General features: G+C 45.2%; 1 protein-coding gene across 1 annotated transcript in view; it reads left to right on the top strand.

The window, feature by feature from the left end:
- Positions 1–20,953, top strand: part of LOC142929154 (uncharacterized) — a 216,479-nt gene that overhangs the window by 16,754 nt on the left and 178,772 nt on the right. The gene's annotated exons all lie outside the window — the stretch shown is intronic.

Consider the following 20,953-nt stretch of genomic DNA (forward strand, 5'->3'; position numbering starts at 1 on the left):
CTCGTGTAGTCGGAGTTCGTAGCGCAGTGCGCTAACCACTGCGCCACCGCTCCCCCTACCACACACGCGCACAGCAACTCCAGAGAGCGACTTTTGGGTCAGAGGTAGCCGCATTGCACTGGGGCCGTCCATAAATGACGTCACTCACCTGGCGGGGGGGGGCGATCAGACATTTGTGACGATGTGTGACGATGGGGGGGGGGGGGGGGGGTTGATAAATAGTGACGTCACCTCAAAATGTGCAACTTTAAATAAATATAGACAACACGTTCTACTTAATTAAATAGACTTTTTAATACATATTTTCTCCTACAACATCAGAGTGCAGCGCCACATTAAATACGCACTACAATGACGATAGTTTAAAGCGATTTGAAGCATGTTTTATATTTGGGGGGGGGGGCAGAGCTTTGTGACGTCATATTTGGGGGGGGTCTGACTTTTTGTGACGCCGCGTGACGATGGGGGAGGGGGGTCAAAAATCGCGTGACGTCATTTATGGACGGCCCCCACAGCGTGAAATAGCGCAACAAACCGAACCCGCGTACAGCGAGGGAAGCCCTGGCTGGTTTATCATTCATTAATCTCCAGTTCAGTCACAAACGAATCTCTTAGAGCTGAAGGCGCGATCCAGTATCACGTTGGCATGCCGTGTCAACCCGTACGGGGTTACCCCGTATTCGTGTACAGGGAGATTGAGTTCTCAGGTCCATATGGCTTACTAGAGCCGTTTCAAAACGGGCAAAACAATGTTTTGTGTTTCTCCCCTTGTGATGGGACTTTGTAGGATGAACGTTGAGATTTGTAAGGGGCACGGGGTGACCAATAAGGTGTGAATTGGTCTGTAATAAGAGAGGCAATGGTTAGGGGGTGACAGGTGTGCGTTGGCACTGCGTGCCACGTCGCTTTGTCATACAGCTGACACTTCGATGAGCAATGATTCGGCGACGCACGGTGCCAAAGGGGCCGTCCATAAATGACGTCACGCGATTTTGGACGATTTTTGACCCCCCCCCCCCCCATTGTCACACGGCGTCACAAAAAGTCAGACCACCCCCCTCAAATATGACGTCACAAAGCTCTGCCCCCCCCCCCAAATAAAACATGCTTCAAATGGCTTTAAACTATTGTCATTGTAGTGCGTATTTAATGTGGCGCTGCACTCTGATGTTGTAGGAGAAAACATTTATTAAAAAGTATATTTATTAAGTAGAACGTGTTGTCTATATTTGTTTATAGTTGCGTATTTTGACGTGACGTCACATTTCTCAGCCCCACCCCCCGTCACACATCGTCACAAATATCTGACCCCGATGCCTGCAGGATTAGTTTTTTTCTTCTTCGTCTTCCAAAGCAGATGATTAATGAGAATATTGATGGAATTTCCCCCAGTGCATGTTGGCTGGGGAAGGGCTGTTTAAGACCCGCGGTGAACCCGCTCATCTCCACGTATCCGCATGAAATGATAAAATCGCGGATTTTAGGAAGCGCGTTCGTTTCAAGTGGATGCTTGTTGTCAACACCGCCACAATGACAGCACTCGCAACCATCCCATACTCAATTGAAAACTCTTCTTAAGTAATTGCTTACGGTGGGCTACGTGCGGTGCGAAAGAAGTTCAAGTTACAAACATACGATGTGTTAACACTGGAACACATGAGGGTGTGCTATGGGGTTGCCACCTTTTCGATTGTAGACCAACCCTGGGCAATGTCTCAGTGCTTGGTCTATTATCATAATTATACAGAAAATGACAATACAATAATTATATCAAAAATACTTACTTGAAACTGCGCCAAAATAAATCAAAACGAACAAAAGTAGATCGGAATTCAATGTAAAATGCTTGACATTTAATCTGCCGCATAGGCGATTCATGGTCAAGATGTTGTGCATGTTTGCAAGGGCATGGCTAGAGTTGCCACCCGTCCGGGAATTTGCATCTGTGTTTAGGTGGTATTGATCTGTACCCTCGATATTGAACTCGTATTGAGAAATCTGTCCAGGTTTGGTCTGCAGTCAGTAAAATAATTTTTCAACGCAGCGTATGTTTGCATGGTGAACTTCTTTCGCACCGTACGCAGCCAACCATGCTTTACTGGAGGTGCGGGGGACTAACAAACTGAACGCAAAAAGAACAGGGACACAGCCTTGAAAACACAGAAGTGCATCTACACGTAGGGCGGTTGTTGAAGGGAAGAGGAATGAAAATAATTAAGAGAGACGTATCAGGGCAGAGCAAAGTGCTTATTGTTATCTTAACTTAATAATGAAACATAACCGAGCCATATGCCTTAAGCAGAATGTTTTTTTTCAAACAGATGCATCACAAACGGAAAATAGAACCAATGTTTAGAAATGCACAAGGAAGCGTAGAGATGATGCACATCCTAAGAATTACACTGATACTGGAAGACGGACACGTCAATTGGACATCATATGCAAATTAAGGACGTAATTTAAGTTTAGAAAGGTGGGGCGAGGCAGGACACACAACTTGAAGTGATGACGGCCGGTGGTCGAGACTAACGTGGGAATGGGAGCTAAGGAGGGAACACAACCGGCAGTGTCAACTGCGGAGATGGAGTGAATAAAGTCAACAGTATATGGATTGGATCATTTATTTATTTTGCTAACTGTACAATTAATCGTACATTTTAATTGTACTAGCTTAATGTCTTAAGGTTTAGTTTCTAATTCTCTAGGATAAAACAAGTTGTTTTTCAAAAAGAATGACGTTAATTGGCGCATACATTAAAAGTGAACCGTGTCAGTCTTCAAATACTGTTCTGGTTATTCCCACCTTGTTGGTGTCCCTATTGTCTCCTGCACCCACTAACAACGGAGTTATTGTTGGGGTGGTTAGAAGCACAGCCAGCAGCCAGCTAGGAAACTCGAGACATAGAATATATTAAGAGCAGCATGACTTACACTGCTACAGCAGAGATGTTGTCATGTAACTTATTACATTCTCTGTGTCGCAAACATTAAATGCCAACTAATTTTTCTGTGGTACCCTTGTCCCCACGATTTGAGTACCAATTCCTTAGCGAAGGATTTACTACCAATTGAAGGATGATACAAGTGAAATGTGAAGTGGTAAGATTGATCTTAGATCATTGCAAGCCAATCCCAAATTGTGTTTGTTTCATCGTTCCTGTGGATCAGAGTTCTGGACACAGAATTCCCCAAAACTAAGACAACCGGTAACGCGGACTCATTGCTCCCTGTCCATGACAACTCCCAAGGTGCCAGGCTCACGCCGTCGGCCCTGCCGAGTCACTCCGCACTCAGAATTTGGGATTGGCTTGCAATGATCTAAGATCAATCTTACCACTTCACATTTCACTTGTATCATCCTTCAATTGGTAGTAAATCCTTCGCTAAGGAATTGGTACTCAAATCGTGGGGACAAGGGTACCACAGAAAAATTAGTTGGCATTTAATGTTTGCGACACAGAGAATGTAAATAGTTACATGACCACCTCGCTGCTGTAGCAGTGTAAGTCACGCTGCGATTAATATATTCTATGTCTCGAGTTTCCTGGCTGGCTGCTGGCTGTGCTTCTAACCACCCCAACAATAACTCCGTTGTTAGTGGGTGCAGGAGACAATAGGGACACCAACAAGGTGGGAATAACCAGAACAGTATTTGAAGACTCACACGGTTAATTTAAAATTGCACTTTCAATGTATGCGACAATTAACGTCATTATTTTTGACAAAATAACTTGTTTTATCCTAGAGAATTAGAAACTAAAGCTGAAGACATTAAACTAGCGCAATTAAAATGTACGATTGATTGTAAAGTTAGCAAAATAAATAAATGATCTAATTCATATACTATATTCTTGGTTCTTTCGGTAAAGTCACCAAGAAGGAAAACAATAAATTAATAAAGATATAAAACAATAAAATTCTCCCAAATCAAAATTCATATACTGTTGATTTATTCACTCCATCTCCGCACTTGACACTGCAGGTTGTGTCCCTCCTTAGCTCCCATTCCCACGTTAGTCTCGACCACCGGCCGTCATCACTTCAAGTTGTGTGTCCTGCCTCACCCCACCTTTCTAAACTAAAATTACGTCCTTAATTTGCATATGATGTCCAATTGACGTGTCCGTCTTCCAGTATCAGTGTCATTCTTAGGATGTGCATCATCTCTACGCTTCCTTGTGCATTTCTAAACATTGGTTCTATTTTCCGTTTGTGATGAATCTGTTTGAAAAAAACGTTGTGCTTAAGGTATATGGCTCAGTTACGTTTCATTATTAAGTTAAGATAACAATTAGCACTTTGCTCTGCCCTGATACGCCTCTCTTAATCATTTTCATTCCTCTTCCCTTCAACAACCGCCCTACGTGTAGATGCACTTCTGTGTTTTCAAGGCTGTGTCCCTGTTCTTTTTGCGTTCAGTTTGTCATTCCCCCGCACCTCCAATTAAAGCATGGTTGGCTGCGTACGGTGCGAAAGAAGTTCACCATGCAAACATACGCTGCGTTGAAAAATTATTCTACTGACTGCAGACCAAACCTGGACAGATTTCTCAATACGAGTGCAATATCGAGGGTACAGATCAATACCACCTGAACACAGATGCTAATTCCCGGACGGGTGGCAACTCTAGCCATGCCCATGCAAACATACACAACATCTTGACCATGAATCGCCTATGCAGCAGATTAAATGTCAAGCATTTACCATTGAATTCCGATCTACTTTTGTTCGTTTTGATTTATTTTGGCGCAGCTTCAAGTAAGTCTTTTTGATATAATTATTGTATTGTCATTTACTGTATAATTATGATAATAGACCAAGCACTGAGACATTGCCCAGGGTTGGTCTACAATCGAAAAGGTGGCAACCCCATAGCACACCCTCCTGTTCCAGCGTTAACACATCGTATGTTTGTATCTTGAACTTCTTTCGCACCGTACGTAGCCCACCGTGCTAATCGGAGGAATGAGGTGAGCGGGAATCGACCTCGTGTAGTCGGGGTTCGTAGCGCAGTGCGCTAACCGCTGCGCCACCGCTCCCCCCACCACACACGCGCACAGCAACTCCAGAGAGCGACTTTTGGGTCAGAGGTAGCCGCATTGCACTGGGGCCGTCCATAAATGACGTCACGCACCTGGGGTGGGGGGAGGGGTCAGACATTTGTGACGATGTGTGACGATGGGGGGGGGGGGGGGTTGAGAAATGTGACGTCACATCAAAATGCACAACTTTAAATAAATACAGAAAACACGTTTTACTTAATTAAACATACTTTTTAAATAAATCTTTTCTCCCATAACATCAGAGTGCAGCGCCGCATTAAATACGCACTACAATGACAATAGTTTAAAGCGATTTGAAACACGTTTTATATTTGGGGCGTGGGGGGGGGGGCAGAGCTTTGTGTCGTCATATTTGAGGGGGGGGTCTGACTTTTTGTGACGCCGCGTGACGATGGGGGGGGGGGGTGGTCCAAAATCGAGTGACGTAATTTATGGACGGCCTCCACAGCGTGAAATAGCGCAACAAACCGAACCCGCGTACATTGAGGGAAGCCCTGGCTGGTTTATCATTAATTAATCTCCAGTTAAGTCACAAACGAATCTCTTAGAGCCGAAGGCGCGATCCAGTATCACGTTGGCATGCCGTGTCAACCCGTACCGGGTTACCCCGTATTGGTGTACAGGGAGATTGAGTTCTCAGGTCCATACGGCTTACTACAGCCGTCTCAAAACGGGCAAAACAATGTTTTGTGTTTCTCCCCTTGTGATGGGACTTTGTAGGATGAACGTTGAGATTTGTAAGAGGCACGGGGTGACCAATAAGGTCTGAATTGGTCTGTAATAAGAGAGGCAATGGTAAGGGGTTGACAGGTGTGCGTTGGCACTGCGTGCCACGTCGCGTTGTCATACAGCTGACACTCCGATGAGCAATGATTCAGCGACGCACGGTGCCAAAGGGGCCGTCCATAAATGACGTCACGCGATTTCTGACGATTTTTGACCCCCCCCCCCATCGTCACGCGGCGACACAAATGTTTGACCCCGATGCCTGCAGGATTAGCTTTTTTATTCTTCGTCTTCCAAAGCAGATAATTAATGAGAATATTGATGGAATTTCCCCCAGTGCATGTTGGCTGGGGAAGGGCTGTTTAAGACCCGCGGTGAACCCGCTCATCTCCACGTATCGGCATGAAATGATAAAATCGCGGATTTTAGGAAGCGCGTTCGTTTCAAGTGGATGCTTGTTGTCAACACCGCCACATTGACAGCACTCGCAACCATCCCATACCTCCGATTAGCACGGTGGGGTACGTACGGTGCCAAAGAAGTTCAAGATACAAACATACGATGTGTTAACACTGGAACACGAGGGTGTGCTATGGGGTTGCCACCTTTTCGATTGTAGACCAACCCTGGAAAATGTCTCAGTGGTTGGTCTATTATCATAATTATACAGCAAATGACAATACAAAATTATATCAAAAAGACTTACTTGAAACTGCGCCAAAATAAATCAAAACGAACAAAAGTAGATCGAACTTCAATGTTAAATGCTTGACATTTAATCTGCCGCATAGGCGATTCATGGTCAAGATGTTGTGTATGTTTGTATGGGCATGGTTAGAGTTGCCACCCGTCGGGGAATTAGCATCTGTGTTCAGGTGGTATTGATCTGTACCCTCGATATTGCACTCGTATTGAGAAATCTGTCCAGGTTTGGTCTGCAGTCAGTAGAATCATATTTCAACGCAGCGTATGTTTGCATGGTGAACTTCTTTCGCACCGTACGCAGCCAACCATGCTTTACTGGAGGTGCGGGGGAATGACAGACTGAACCCAAAAAGAACAGGGACTCAGCCTTGAAAACATAGAAGTGCATCTCCACGTACGGCGGTTGTTGAAGGGGAAGAGGGATGAAAATGATCAAGAGAAGCGTATCAGGGCAGAGCAAAGTGCTTATTGTTATCTTAACTTAATAATGAAACGTAACTGTACCATATGCCTTAAGCAGAACGTGTTTTTCAAAGAGATGCATCACAAACGGAAAATAGAACCAATGTTTAGAAATGCACAAGGAAGCGTAGAGATGATGCACATCCTAAGGATTACACTGATACTGGAAGACGGACACGTCAATTGGACATCATATGCAAATTAAGGACGTAATTTTAGTTTAGAAAGGTGGGGTGAGGCAGGACACACAACTTGAAGTGATGACGGCCGGTGGTCGAGACTAACGTGGGAATGGGAGCTAAGGAGGGAACACAACCGGCAGTGTCAACTGCGGAGATGGAGTGAATAAATCAACAGTATCTGAATTTTGATTTGGAGAATTTTATTGTTTTATATCTTTATTATTTTATTTTCTTTGGTTCTTTCGGTAAAGTCACGTAGAATGAGAATAAAATAATAAAATGACACGATAAAATTCTCACGACGTTTTGGCAACAACGCAAGCGGCCGTCTTTAGGTGAAAGGTACAGAACTGTCGGGACGACAGAGCTTCAATTAACGATGTTAAGATTCGTAGCGACTTTTAAGCTGGTTGGGAGAAGTGAGGCACCTTGACAAAGGGGTTTACATATCAATAGCTGAGGGATTAGCTTGTGACTGGTCACGGAATTGGCTATGTTAAAGTCAAAACCTACACATCCACAGAGGCAACTAGTAATTTAGCATTGAAATAACTAAGGGATTAGCTTGTGACTAGTCACAGGAATGGCTATGTTAAAGTCAAAACCTACACATCCACAGAGGCAACTAGTAATTTAGCATTGAAATAGCTAAGGGATTAGCTTGTGCAAATAGCTGAGGGATTAGCTTGTGACTGGTCACGGAAATGGCTATGTTAAAGTAAAAACCTACACATCCACGGAGGCAACTAGTAAATTAGCATTGAAATAGCTAAGGGATTAGCTTGTGACTGGTCACAGAAATGTATGTTAAAGTAAGGCCTACACATCCACAGAGCTTCAATGAACGCTGTTAAGATTCGTAGCGACTTTTAAGCTGGTTGGGAGAAGTGAGGCACCTTGACAAAGGGGTTTACATATCAAATAGCTGAGGGATTAGCTTGTGACTGGTCATGGAAATGGCTATGTTAAAGTCAAAACCTACACATGCACAGAGGCAACTAGTAATTTAGCATTGAAATAGCTAAGGGATCAGCTTGTGACTGGTCACACAAATAGATGTTAAAGTCAAAGCCTACACATCCACAGAGGCACCTCGTTCATGGACGCCAAAGGGGGCTGCAACAACTCAACTGTCATACAGTAAAGCGATGTGCAAACCAACCGGCTACCATGAGAGATTCGTTCATGAGGCCATCCACATATAAAAACACAGAGACTATTTCAACCGAGAAGATGGATTCTGGCTTAGTAACCATTGGAAAGATGTTTTAAACCATTTCGGTTCTTAATTAATTGTATTTCACGAGGACCTTCAGACCGCAGCTCTTTCGCTGGCACTGACTTTTAATACCTCTCACACCACGGTTAATGGTATGGTTTATAACATGGAGTATAACAGCGCCTCGCAGCTGTTTCTCCCCTCCTTCCTCCTCTGCTCCAACCATGGATGGACTCGTCCGTCTGAACGTAGCTGTCCGTGGTGAGTAAGGTAAGAATCCACCCGTTTTTTCACCATATAACATTGTGATATAACATTGAGGTAGTTTTGATTTAAAGCTTTCGTGACTGCAGTAATTCATATTCTTAGTTCTTTCGGTAAAGTCACGTTGAAGGGAAACAATAAAATAATAAAAAAATATAAAACAATAAAAATTCTCACGACGTTTCGACCATAACACAAACGGTCGTCTTCAGGTGTGTCAGTTTGCATAAAGTTATTTATTTTTAAACGGTGTATTTATTTATTTATAAAAAAAACGTTAGCGCCACGTGCAGCCATTTGGCAGTTTATTTAGAAGGACGAGTCCATCTATGTTCTAAAAAGAGGAGGGGGGAGACGAAAAATTTAATGTATGCTGTCTGAAAGCCACTGTAAGCGTGAACAATCAATTAAGACCTGAAATGGTTTATGAAATCTTTCCAATGATTGCTAAGACAGAATCCATCTTCTCAGTTGAAATTGTCTCTGTGCTTGTATATGTGGATAGCCTCATGAACGAATCTCTCATGGTAGCCAGATGGCTTACAAAGAACCTCTGTCTTGGAAAAGTCAATGTCATGTGAGCCTACTGAATTATAACAGTGATCTGCCACGGCCGAGGTGTTGGTCTTACCGTGTTTAAGGTCTGCTTTGTGTTCACGAATGCGGTCCGAGACATGGCGTTTGGTTTCTCCAATGTAACTACTACCACAGAGGCAACTTAGTTTGTAGACACCAGGGTATTGTATGTCCGGAATCACATCTTTTACAGACGGAACCGGATCACGGATTTCATGTAATGTGTTGAAACGGACCTGGATCTTGTGTTTATTCAAGATTTTGGAGATCTTTTTTGTGATCCCCGCAATGTAGGGTAAAGTGATGGTTTTGAAAGGCTCCTCAAGAGGGTCCTTCTTCTTATTTTTACACCGTTTAAAAATAAATAAATTAATGCAAACCGACACACCTGAAGACGACCGTTTGTGTTATGGTCGAAACGTCGTGAGAATTTTTATTGATTTATATATTATTATTTTATTGTTTCCCTTCAACGTGACTTTACCGAAAGAACTAAGAATATTGAGGAAGTTTATATTTTAATTTTTATTGGTTTACTATATGATATTCATTATATAGTGTAGTGTATACCCAGTTAATGTTAATAGCTCAGCTTATTGAAGAATATATTGAGTACATTTATTATATTGATGTAATTTAGAATTAGGTTTTTCACATCGCTTTACTGTATGACAGTTGAGTTGTTGCAGCCCCCTTTGGCGTCCATGTACGAGGTGCCTCTGTGGATGTGTAGGCTTTGACTTTAACATAGCCATTTCCGTGACCAGTCACAAGCTAACCCCTCAGCTATTTGATATGTAAACCCCTTTGTCAAGGTGCCTCACTTCTCCCAACCAGCTTAAAAGTCGCTACGAATCTTAACAGCGTTCATTGAAGCTCTGTGGATGTGTAGGCCTTTACTTTAACATCTATTTCTGTGACCAGTCACAAGCTAATCCCTTAGCTATTTCAATGCTAACTTACTAGTTGCCTCTGTGGATGTGTAGGTTTTGACTTTAACATAGCCAATTCCGTGACCAGTCACAAGCTAATCCCTCAGGTATTTGCACTAGCTAATCCCTTAGCTATTTCAATGCTAAATTACTAGTTGCCTCTGTGGATGTGTAGGTTTTGACGTTTACATAGCCATTCCTGTGACCAGTCACAAGCTAATCCCTTAGCTATCTCAATGCTAAATTACTAGTTGCCTCTGTGAATGTGTAGGTTTTGACTTTAACATAGCTATTTCCGTGACCAGTCACAAGCTAATCCCTCAGCTATTTGATATGTAAACCCCTTTGTCAAGGTGCCTCACCTCTCCCAACCAGCTTAATAGTCGCTACGAATTTTAACAGCGTTCATTGAAGCTCTGTGGATGTGTAGGCCTTTACTTTAACATCTATTTCTGTGACCAGTCACAAGCTAATCCCTCAGCTATTTGCACAAGCTAATCCCTTAGCTATTTCAATGATAAATTAACAGTTGCCTCTGTGGATGTGTAGGTTTTGACTTTAATATAGCCATTCCTGTGACCAGTCCCAAGCTAATCCCTTAGCTATTACAATGCTAAATTACTAGTTGCCTCTGTGGATGTGTAGGTTTTGACTTTAACATAGCCATTTCCGTGACCGGTCACAAGCTAATCCCTCAGCTATTGATATGTAAACCCCTTTGTCAAGGTGCCTCACTTCTCCCAACCAGCTTAAAAGTCGCTACGAATATTAACATCGTTCATTGAAGCTCTGTCGTCCCGACAGTTCTGTACCTTTCACCTGAAGACGGCCACTTGCGTTGTGGCCGAAACGTCGTGAGAATTTTTATTGTGTTTTTTTTATTATTTTATTCTCATTCTACGTGACTTTACCGAAAGAACCAAAGAAGATGAATCCTTGCAGTCACGAAATCTTCAAATCGAAAAAAAATATTTTATTGTTTCCCTTCTACGTGACTTCACCGAAAGAACCAAGAATATAGTATATGAATTAGATCATTTATTTATTTTGCTAACTTTACAATTAATCGTACATTTTAATTGTACTAGTTTAATGTCTTAAAGTTTAGTTTCCAATTCTCTAGGATAAAACAAGTTATTTTGTCAAAAAGAATGACGTTAATTGGCGCATACATTGAAAGTGCAATTTTAAATGAACCGTGTCAGTCTTCAAATACTGTTCTGGTTATTCCCACCTTGTTGGTGTCTCTATTGTTTCCTGCACCCACTAACAACGGAGTTATTGTTGGGGTGGAGAGAAGCACAGCCAGCAGCCAGCCAGGAAACTCGAGACATAGAATATGTTAATAGCAGCGTGACTTACACTGCTACAGCAGCGATGTTGCCATGTAACTATTTACATTCTCTGTGTCGCAAACATTAAATGGCAACAAATTTTTTCCGTGGTACGCTGTCCCCACGATTTGAGGACCAATTCTTTAGCGAAGGATTTATTACCAATTGAAGGATGATACAAGTGAAATGTGAAGTGGTAAGATTGATCATAGACAATTGCAAGCCAATCCCAGATTCTGAGTGCGGAGTGACTCGGCAGGGCCGACGGCGTGAGGGGGGCACCTTGGGAGTTGTCACGGACAGGGAGCAATGAGTCCGCGTTACCGGTTGTCTTAGTTTTGGGGAATTCTGTGTCCAGAACTCTGATCCACAGTAACGATGAAACAAACACAATGTAGAAAAAAGAACAGTTGCAACTGTTGCAGGAACTTGAAAGGCATTTTATTACAAAAAACAAACATCGTTTACCATTCACACAAACAGTATAGTATTATAGTAGTTCGAAAATTAGACTGTGGAAAATAGTCATGTGTAATGATGAAAAATACTTGAAGATAACATCATTATCTCATTGCAATATATGAACGTGTAATGGCAAATTAAAACGATGCGATACAATTTGACAATCATTTACAGCGATACACTTAATCCAATGAAGTTGAATGTGAACGCTGAAACACGTAAATATTACTGAACATATCGTGGATAGAAGAAACTGATTTAACAAAATATCCACGCAATTGAAACATCAATAAAGCAGGTTGCTGGAATGTATGCTCCAGGCGCCACTCTACGCGTGAGTGGTGCCAGTGGACTGAGAGGCCGTGCCAGGAGTCGCTGTCGCTGGCTGCTCAATGACCACCACCCTCTCGGCCGCTGCAGGGAGGGCGCGGCGCTGAGCCTTGAACTTCAGCTTCCCGTCTTCAGTCAAGCAGCAGCTCACGCTCTGCGGGTCCACGTCCCTGGGCAGCTGCGTCTCCCTGTGGAACTCCTGGCAGCTGTGGCTGTAGCTGCCGCTGCTGACTTATCCGCTCTTCACCTCGCGCCGTCCGGCCACCACCAGCTTGTCTCCAGACACCTTCACGGCCAGGTCCTGTGGGGAGAAGTCCTGCACGTCCAGGGACGCGACAAACCCACCTCCCTGCTCCTGTGGATCTTCAATCTGGAACCCACTGCTCACGGCCGGCTGCTGCAGCAGTGCGTCTCCGAGGCTGCCCGGAGCCCGCGTGTGGCTGCTGAGCTGATCGACTCCACGGAAGATTCTCTCCATCCTCTCGATCTCGCTCCTCATGTCTCGCTGCAGCTGCTGGAAGAGACTTTCACCGCGGGGGTTCCAGACCGGCCAGCCTGGCCAGACGCTCCTCTCCATCACGTGCATAGCAGGGAAGTAAACACTCAGGGCCATGCTTGTTGATGTGCTTCACAGTGAGACTCGCTTCAGCTTGAGCGCTGCTCCCTCCTCCGCCGATGTTCTGCCAGTGCAGCTACAGGAGCTGCTTTTATAGCCCTGGCAGTAGCTACGAGCAGATGCCAGGGGCAGCCAGAAGCGTCCAGAATTACGCAGCTGCTCCCAGGGCTTCCCTCATCCGCACAGAATCAAGAGCGTGACTCGTGTCTCAGGCTGCAGTTTGTGAGCAGTTTACTGCCATGAAATTCACTCTGCACTGATAATGAATGTAAAACAGAGTGATGCGCTCTTCTATATTTAATTGAAATTACTACACTTTGAAGGGTGATACAAACCGAATCTTAAATTCTCGCTTACACAGCACAATGACATCATCAGCCTTATCAGGAAAGACTGAGTCACACAAAGACAACGAATGTCCCTTACATTTCACTTAATAAAAAACTATCAATTCTGTACAATGGTTATTTTTAAAATATACGTAATGCTATAGTTTGATACTTACACATTGGCAGGGTGAACTAAATGCTATTGTAGCGAACTTGTCACAAACTGCAGCCTGAGACACGAGTCACGCTCTTGATTCTGTGCGGATGGAGGAAGCCCCTGGGAGCAGCTGCGTCATTCTGGACGCTTCTGGCTCCCCCTGGCATCTGCTCGTAGCTACTGCCAGGGCTATAAAAGCAGCTCCTGTAGCTGCACTGGCAGAACATCGGCGGACGAGGGAACAGCGCTCACAGCTGAAGCGAGCCTCACTGTGAAGCACATCAACAAGCATGGCCCTGAGTGTTTACTTCCCTGCGATGCACGTGATGGAGAGGAGCGTCTGGCCAGGCTGGCCGGTCTGGAATCCCCGCGGTGAAAGTCTCTTCCAGCAGCTGCAGCGAGACATGAGGAGTGAGATCGAGAGGATGGAGAGAATCTTCCGTGGAGTCGATCAGCTCAGCAGCCACACGCGGGCTCCGGGCAGCCTCGGAGACGCACTGCTGCAGCAGGCGGCCGTGAGCAGTGGGTTCCAGATTGAAGATCCACAGGAGCAGGGAGGCGGGTTTGTCGCGTCCCTGGACGTGCAGGACTTCTCCCCACAGGACCTGGCCGTGAAGGTGTCTGGAGACAAGCTGGTGGTGGCCGGACGGCGCGAGGTGAAGAGCGGAGAAGTCAGCAGCGGCAGCTACAGCCACAGCTGCCAGGAGTTCCACAGGGAGACGCAGCTGCCCAGGGACGTGGACCCGCAGAGCGTGAGCTGCTGCTTGACTGAAGACGGGAAGCTGAAGTTCAAGGCTCAGCGCCGCGCCCTCCCTGCAGCGGCCGAGAGGGTGGTGGTCATTGAGCAGCCAGCGACAGCGACTCCTGGCACGGCCTCTCAGTCCACTGGCACCACTCACGCGTAGAGTGGCGCCTGGAGCATCCATTCCAGCAACCTGCTTCATTGATGTTTTAATTGTGTGGATACTTTGTTAAATCAGTTTCTTCTATTCACGATATGTTCACTAATATGTAGGTGTTTCAGCGTTTCCAGTTAACTTAATTTGATTATGTGTATCGCTGTACAGGATTGTTAAATTGTTTAACATCGTTTTAATTTGCCATGACACTTTCATATATTGCAATAAGATAATGGTAAATGTTATCTTCAAGATTTTTCATCAAAGCTGCTATAGCCATGTAAGTCATACTGCTATTACAATAATGTATGCCTCGAGTTTCCTTACTGGCTGGGTTTCTCTCCACCACAAAATTAACTCTGTTAGTGGGTTCCAGCTGTTTCCACCGAAACTAACTGGGTAACTGGCTACACGGATTTTTCCGTTTACAGTCACAAATAAACATTACACATACATGCAGGCATCGACTTACGAACCACTCGACTTACGAATTTCCGCACTTAGGAACCAGCTTCCATGAAATGTGTTTTAACATTGAGAATTACAACGCGAACTCGCACTTGCAAACTGAACCGAGGATCTATTTTTTTTCAGCGGAGCGATCCTCCACGAGTTGTGTCATCCTCGCACTTCCAGTGTTTGTGCTCGTGTGTGCGTGCACGCACGTGTGTACATTATTGTGTTCTCACTTACAAACCGTTTGACTCACGAACGGGTCCCAGGAACTAATTGAGTTCATAAGTCGAGGACTGTCGGGATCGTGTATGAAACATAAAATACATACAAATTTATAAAAACATTTTATGTTCAAATACCTTGCGTCCTGATGCTGGCTTGCTTGTCGTAAGGGGCGAAATGAGTCACTACAATTGCACACACACAGACAACAACCGCCACTAAGTGGCTGTGACGTTGCTACGGCACTTGTGCCAGGCTAAGTGCACTTTATGGCCACGTGATCACGGGTCAGATTCAGTTGCCATGGTTTGACAGAGATGAGTGGCAGATGCGTCAGCTGTGCCTCCCCTACTGTGCCAACTTGATGTGTTTTAGCCGCCTAAGGCTCTGCTCCTTGTTGTGAGCGTCTCTCTGCTGCCCTCTGTTGTTGCTGGAGGGCGACTACCTCCAACTGCCCAGTATCGTCCATCATGAGTCTCCTCCACATAGGCCGCGCTTTACACTGCTGGTACCAGTCATTCGCAAGTCAATTCAGTTCCACATCCTCTTGTACCACATCATTTAATCTCTTCTCTAGCCCGTGCCGCGCCTGTTTATCCCCCTTTAAAGCAGTTGTTAGGGAGGCGTGGTATATGACCCAGCCAATGTAGCATTACCTGCTGGAGGCGCTTACCGATGGGACTTTGTCCAGATCTGTCAAGGATTGTGAGCTCACACAATCCAGCCTGGTTAAACCCAGGATGGATCGTAGGAAGGCCATCCTGAATGTTTATAACCGGCGAAGATGTTCCATTAGGGGGGTCCACGTTTGGCAAGCATCGAGAAGGAAGGGCATGACCGTGGCCGAGAAGATCCAAAGACTGCTGTGGAGCGACAGATATCAGGTAGCTTCCACACAGCGTTATGCAACCGATGAAAAGATAATGCCGCTCGACTGATTCGGAGTGAGACCTCTTCTGTCAAACCGGAGTTGGTCATAAGCACACTATCCAGATGTGGAAAACTATCCAATTTACAACTGCCCCATCACCAATGGGGAGTTAAGGGGTGGAGGGTTTAATGCAGACATGGGCTGGGCTTTTTAATCCGGCCCCCTGAACGTGTCCAAATATTATTAAATTACATTTTACCTTTCACCTGTAATGCCCTCATTTCCCCATTAGATGGAGCACTTTGACCGGGAGTGTGGTAATTGGTTTGGGCGCAGGCCTCAGATGTTTTCATGATGTTTGATCAGTCACGTTACGACATGTTTTTGTATTGTTCATGTTCGTGCAATTTGTTAAATTGCCTTGCAAATAAATGCTTTGCTACCTGTTAAAGGCCAAATCCTTTCATGTAATGATTTTTACATGTCATTTATATTAGTTCACACAAACACTCCATCCATCTGTTCCTTGCCCGGCCCCTCTGTCAAATTTTAGAACCCATTGTGGCCCGCGAGTAAAAAAAATTGCCCACCCCTTGTTTAATGGCACAACATAGCGAGGCAGGTGCTTAGTTTTGGTGGGGCTGATGGTTAATGCCCCACCTCTTAGTGCAGGGGTGGGGAACCTTTTTTGTGCCAAGGGCCATTTGGATATTTATAACATCATTCGGGGGCCATACAAAATCATCAACTTAAAAATTAGCCTACTATTATATTTGGTCAAACATTTAATTAACTCACGCCTAATGCGATGGCTGGAACTGCTTCTCTTTGGTGAGGCGTGTGGAGATTTTAGCTGGCATTGATGATGTTAGCTGGTATTGATGATGTTAGCTGGTATTGATGATGTTGCTACTCGCAACTGCTTTTCCAGGTTTGCTCCAAGATTGATTGAATTTCGAGTCCCGCCTGCGGTTGCCTTGGCAGGGCCAGACCAAATGATTTCGCAGGCCTCATGGCCGGCCGGCCGGACGTTCCCCACCCCTGTCTAGTGGCACGCTCCAGGTCTAGATCATTCGCATACGTAACATGGATGACAAATCGGGAGCAAGCTCTCAAGCGCACCCGGGCATCAATCCGCCTCCCATTGTATCTATATCAGATATAGATTGCTCCGGTACGGACATGGAAGGTTTCTCGAACGACGTGGACCAAAAATATTTTAAACAGTGTACGGAGCCAGAGGACATTACTGTCGAACCCCAAGGTTAACGGGGAATAGCTTCGTCTTCCGGCCAAGTAGCTTTACTCGGCCCTGCTTAATATCATGGAAGTCCTTAATTATTGTGAGCAGAGAGTCAGAGACTCCGAAAGCATGAAGAACAACCCAGAGTCCAGACCTATTGATGGTATCATAGGCATTGACCAGGTCAATAAAGCAGAGATGTAAGTCCTGTCGGAATTCAACACTCCTCTGCTGTAGCAACCGGAAGGAAGATGTGGCATTTGTGGCTGCCCTGGCCTGAAACCACAATGGGGCTCCCCAATCCTCTTCTCAGCATGCCTGGCAAGGTGATGTTGAATAATCCTTGCCAGGACTTTTTCCGGCACTCTAACACAGGCACAGACTCTAACCAAAACTATCGAATAATTACACGGTTAATTTAAAATTGCACTTTCAATTAATGTGCCTATTAATGTCATTATTTCGGCAAAAAATGTTTTTATCTTAAACTAGTGCAATGAAAAAAATACCCTTTATTGTAAAATTAGCAAAATAAAGACGATATAATTCCTGTACTGTTTTAGTTTATCTTTCTGAATACACATTTAATGAAAATGTGTTTTAGTGAATGGTTGTTTTTGAAGGTGATATCGTGTAAATGTTTTACAAAGCTGCTTATGCAGCCGTCACCATCTCCAGCCGTGATTTCTCCACTTCTGTCCGAAGCCATCACCATCTCTTGCGGATTTGCAATGCAAAAATCTGTCTGGCTACTGCCCACCGGTTGATTTATTCGATCCATCTTCGCAGTGGACGCTCTATTGGTTGTGTTCCCTCCTTTAGCTCCCATTCCCACGTTAGTCACGACCACCGGCCGTCATCTCTTCAAGTTGTGTGTCCTGCCTCACCCCACCTTTCTAAACTAAAATTATGCCTTTAATTTGCATATGATGCCCAATTGACGTGTCCGTCTTCCATTCTCAGTTTAATTCCTAGCATGTGCATCTCTATGCTTCCTTGTGCACTTCTCAACATTGGTTCCATTGTCTTCGTCAATGGCCATGTTTGTGATGCATCTGTTGTTGCAGGTCATATCCACTGATTAAAAAACGTTCTGCTTTAGGAAAATGGCTTTGTTACGTTTCATGATTTAAGTTCAGATTCCAATCAGCACTGTGCTCTGCCCTGATACGCCTCTCTTAATAATTTTCATCCGTCTCCCCCTTCAACAACCGCCCCACGTATAAATGCACTTCTATGTTTTCAAGTTGTGTCCCTGTTCTTTTTGTTCATTTTGTTATTCCCCCGCACCTCCAATAAGCATGGTTGCCTGCGTACGGTGCGAAAGAAGTTCAGCATGCAAACATACGCTGCGTTGAAAACTTACTCTACAGCATATTCACACTGGAGACGCAGGAGGGTGCTGCTATGAGATTGCCACATTTTTGACTGTAGACAAAGCCTGGACAGATTTCTCAGTCAGCACTCAGTCTAGAATTATCAGAACTACACAGTAAACGACACAATGCGGGTGCTATATCTCGTAAGAATGAATACCCACCACCTAAACACAAATGGTAATTCCTGGACAGGTGACAACTCTAGCCATGCCCATGAAAAAATATATAGTGACTAACTTGGAGACGTAACTTCTTCGAGGCAATTCTTTAATTACACACCGAGCATACTGTTACACACTCTCTGCTGTAATACAACGCTCTGTCCCTCGCTTAAACGCAACTCTGCACTCGTGGCTAGCCTACAACACAACGCTCGCCATCTGACACTGATGGCGCTGAACTAAGACAGGCAACTACTGCTAGCAGCACAATTATCAAGTGGATGACGACAGCGGCGAAGGCGACGATCTTCAACAGCAACGACGACGACGACGGCGATCCCACTCCAAACGATGGCCCTCATCCCCTGCTCGGGGTCCCCTTTAATCCTGTTAGCGTGGCCTCGCTCCACTCCGGCCACGCTCCCCTTCTAGAATCTACTAGCAGGCTCTCGACGTGTCCTACCCGAGATCCTTCTCAGGTCTATTACGTGGTCTGCTGTCAAACAGGGCTGCTTCACTCTGCAGATCCCCTTCCCTGCCAGCAGCCAGCGCTATGCTACGTAGTGACCAATTCTATGTGACTACACATACACAACATCCTGACCATCACTCGCCTATGCGGATGATAAAATATCAAGCATTGGAGATTTAATTCTGATCTACTGTTGTTCGTTTTGATTGATTTTGGCACAGTTTAAAATATATATTTTCATATCAGTACCAGCGGGAAGTACCCAGCGTTTCCCGGGGGAAAAATATATTTACAAACTTGTCTTCTCTTAAAAACATAACATACACAAACACTAAGCTATTGTGCCCTTTGTCCATTTGTCCGTCAACAAAATTATAGGAGGAGCGACACTGGAAAAACGGTGTATTCTATTATTTAATTTATTTTCTGTCAACGTGACTTTACCGAAAGAACCAAAGAGTAATTCCTGCAGTCACGAAAACTTTGAATCTAGTTTTAGCGTGTTAATGTTAAATAAACGTGTTGTCTCCTATAGAAGCCTGAGTCTCCATTTGAGCCCACTACAACTGGTGTTGGAAGTGGCCAAACGTTAGTTAATTAACTATAGATTATGGAGACTAGGCGAACAATACGTACCAGGTCTCCAGATGAAGAGGACGACGACCCACCGGCCCCGGAGATGTCGGCGCAATCCCCCAGCCCCCACTGGGGGCCTGGGGTGTCCACCTCCGGTTCCAAACCGCCCTCCAAATTGCCTTACCTACGAGTCCTACTTGGTACAGGCCGGACCCGCTATTGCCCCCTGTTGGGCCCTGACTGCAGCTACATATTTTCCAGTAGTGGTGGCGGCGTATTACGCCTGACAATTACCCACCACATTAAGAAGCACGATGGTAGCTTGCAGTTGTGTGTCGACTTTAGGAAGCTTCATAAGATATCGGTGGCTGACGCGTATCCTCTCCCTCGGATGGACGATTCCCTGGACGCTCTGGCGGGAGCACAGAACTTCTCCACCCTTGATCTCCTGTCCGGATTTTGGCATTTGCCACTAAATGAGGCCTCTAAACCCAAACGGCTTTTCGAACACCTCAAGGCCTGTTTGAATTAAATCAGCTTCCCATGGGACTCCACGCAGCACCGGCTACGTTCCAATGACTGATGGAGCTGGTGCTGGCTGGACTTCAATGGGACTCATGCTTACAATACCTCGACGATGTCATCGTCTTCAGCCGTACGTTCAAAGAACATCTTGATTGGTTACGCGCTGTCTTTCTTAAAATGCGAGCGGCCCATCTCAAATTCAAGCCGCAGAAGTGTTACCCCCTTGAGAAATCCGTGCAGTATCTCGGTCATATTGTCAGTAAATCGGGCATTGCGATAGATCCCGACAAAACCACGTGTGTTCGGACGTGGCCGACCCCCACGTTGATGATGCAGGTGCAGAGTTTTATTGGTTTTGCGTCTTATTATCGCCGGTTTGTCACTGGGTTCGCTACCTTCGCAAAACCTCTCCACGCCTTGACGGTTATGGGTCAGAGGTTTCATTGGGGGGAGGAGGAAGCCGCATTTGTTGCGCTTCGCAATTCCCCTCCGCTACTCTGACTTTGCCATGCCGTGTGTCCTTGATACTGACGCAACCAACACCAGCATTGGCGCGGTTCTGTCCCAGGTTGTCAACGGGGTGGAGTGTGTTGTTGCATACGGCAGCAGAGTGCTGTCGCCAGCCGAACAGCGTTACTGTGTCACGCGCCGGGAACTATTCAGGTCTCCCGCATTAATGAGTTGATTGCTCTGGACATCCCTGGTTCGGTTCCCGTCACCCCTCGTGGGAATAAATATTTGTTGGTTGGCGTCGAATATTTATCGCGCTGGCCGATGGCCTGGCAGCTATGG

This window comes from Petromyzon marinus, chromosome 25 (assembly GCF_048934315.1).
Source record: "Petromyzon marinus isolate PM22_M1 ecotype Great Lakes invasive population chromosome 25, UKy_Petmar_22M1.pri1.0, whole genome shotgun sequence".
NCBI classification, from domain to species: Eukaryota; Metazoa; Chordata; class Hyperoartia; order Petromyzontiformes; family Petromyzontidae; genus Petromyzon; species Petromyzon marinus.